The sequence below is a fragment of the Drosophila subpulchrella genome, chromosome 3R (assembly GCF_014743375.2).
Source record: "Drosophila subpulchrella strain 33 F10 #4 breed RU33 chromosome 3R, RU_Dsub_v1.1 Primary Assembly, whole genome shotgun sequence".
NCBI lineage: Eukaryota > Metazoa > Arthropoda > Insecta > Diptera > Drosophilidae > Drosophila > Drosophila subpulchrella.
Genome location: NC_050609.1, coordinates 5,966,124 through 5,969,048, shown reverse-complemented (window position 1 = coordinate 5,969,048; position 2,925 = coordinate 5,966,124).

The following is a 2,925-nucleotide window of genomic DNA, read 5'->3' as shown; positions in this document are numbered from 1 at the left end:
AATTTTAAGTTTTTTACATAACATATTTGTTTTTCTCACTTTACAATCTGTTAGATAATGATTTGCAAAACAATGTCCCTGATTATAGCGCGTATCTATAAAATGCCATTTGGAGTATCTAAATTATCCAGACAAATCGTGTGTAAAAATTTTAATTTAACGAGCTTGTTGGAATCAACAGTGACTTGGTTATATGGATATGGGTCTGTCATAAACATCCCGCCGATGATGATGACGATCTGGAGTGTGTGTTGTTGATGCTTGGGCTCAGGGCGATGTTTGTCTTATCTGTTTGCCGGGGACTGTGCAAATGAAGTGGCAGTTATTTCTCACGCAACTCGTCCGCAGCGTGTAAATAAAAATGGCCTATAAATGACTATAGTTTGGCATACGGCACGCGGCAGTTTTTATATCCCGTCATTCGCTCCAGGACGATCTCCCCCCATTTCCTCCGCATATATCCTTTGCTTTCCATTCCCATTTTGTTCGATGCGAATGTGGATGGCTGTGTCAGGAGCAGGACCGCCGTTGTTAATCCCGCATTGTTTGCTTTATAAATGCGTTAATTTTATGACAAGTTCATTTTATTGGTTTTCGCTGTTTGCTATCGTCGTGTTTTCGCATTGGTTTTCCACATAAAACCGAAAGACAAGTGACGAACAACAAGGCAACTCACTCAATTTGATCGTCTGTTAATTGCTTGTTTAATTGTCCTCTTTTGGTTCCGTTTTGCGAGTGCGGGAGTTCAAGTCCGATGATTGAGGAGCATCCATTCCATCGCACAGGATGTTCAGCTGGATGCTGCGGAGACAAAGGAAACGCCCTTTAATCCAATTTTATTTAGCTCGGCGCCTCTTCAGCTCTTCAGCTTTCCAGCTCCTCGGTCCTTATCCTTTATTCTCTGCTGCCATGGTAGTCAATTTTAATTGATAAGTAGAACTAGCATTTAATTAATAATAGTTTAATAAAGTGCTGTTTTGTTCAGTTCACTGTGCTTTTTAATAAGCGGCTGCAGCAGCCTTGAGTTCCAGGGATACATGAATTCTTCTTGAGGGCTTAAGTGTTACATTTACTTATATGTTGTTCGAAGAGAGGGATTATTCCCTACTTGTCTTTATTCAAATTTGCACTACCCATCAATTTTTATTTGTTTAGGTGATAAACTTTTGCTGCATCCCTGGCGCCGGAAATAAACTTTTAATTAACTGCCAGCCGAAGCCGGTGAGCTGAAGGTTTTTTTCTCCTGACAGAGTTTTCTTTACCTTTTAATGCACTTTTTATTACCTCTTCCCTCATTGCGTATCCGCCCCGGCTGCCATTATTTAGTGAGCGTCTCTTAATTGGTTTAAACTCAATCATCTGCTGAGCTATATGCATCCGCAGAACCTCGAACTTGAATTGTTATAATCCGCTGGCGAACCGAATCGAAGTCAACTCATCAAACTTACAAATGAAGTGGCGGAAAACTCGGTACATGTGGCCGGAGTTTATGGCGACCACCTGTTTTCCCCTCCCCCTCGAGATCTCCTCCAGGATGTCCTGTCGCCTTGTTTCTATATGGACTATCAGTCGTTTCGCTGCACAACTGCGCAGTCAATCATGCATGTGATGTAGCCGCCAGGCAGCAGTTCCCATCTCAGTTCTCCATTTCTCCAGAACTCCTGCTGCTGCGACTTTGACTGAGAGCTGGTGTCTGGAAATAAGCTCGTTAGTTCCTTGTATTGGCTTTGTTGCTGTCGGAGAAACCGGAGCTTGGAGGATTCGCAGCCGCAGCTGAAACAGCAAAATATGTGCACTCCACTGCGAGATGTGTGCTATGCTTTCGCCATGCTTTTGCTATGCTTTCGCCTTGCTCTGCTTGAACGGTTGCCGCCTGCAGGCTGGCTGGGCAAACTGCATAAATGTCAGCTTGTTTCCACTTATCGCACACTTCGTTCTTGGTTTTTTTTCTTAAAGCCACTGCGGCGCGCACTCAAGCGTATTGTCATAAGGGGCGGAGATGACAACTTTAAAAGCTCCATAGAATCGGGTGGCGGCGAACCGCCTCAGTGTCAACTTAATAAGGTTGAAAATACCCGGCAGTAAGTCAATATAGCTTCGGTTCCGTCGCGCTTGGACGGCTCCCCTGTTAGCGCTTTAAGAGCGACTGCCATGACTGACCCAGCTTGAATTATTTTCCATTTGACAGCGTTTATTTGACATGCGAGACTGCGGTGTACAATAAAAAAAAGAAGATGTAGCCCATGTCAGATGCGGAATAGACTAGCAGATACCCGGTAATCACAATTACCATATAAGATAGATAATGTTTCACATATTCTTATGACTGGATTTTTGGTTTGAAGGCATGGTAACCTGGTAAAAAAAGGTCTACAACTTACAAACAATTTTTGAATTTATATATAAAATCATATTTAGGTTGTCATAATTTTTTTAAATAAATAAATAAAATCAAACAGGTAAGGCCTTTAATACCAGCTCTGTTGTTTTCTCTAAATATTACTGACTTGTTGGGGAAAAACCCATAATTAAGAAATCACATTAGTCTAAAAAATGTAAAACTAGAAACACTAACTAATTTAGTTAAAACAAAATGTTCTTAATTTTGATTAAAAATAATTTTAAATGAACATGACCTTATCATAAATGGTAAATGAAAACATAAGATAGATTGGTTATTGAAATGACACACTGTGTATAGGACTAAAAAATACTATATACCCTGATTCCCCATATATACCGGGTATTAAAAACAGAACGAGCGTGGAATCCGAGCTTACTCACACACCTTGGAAACGTGTGACGTCGTTCGAAGGATGCGTTGAGTTGCTGCCCGTATGATAGATGCTCCTCCATCGTCCTTCCCCTTCCCCCCCCCCCCCCCCCCTCCCCTCCCATAGCCTGTACTCACATCTCTTATTTATT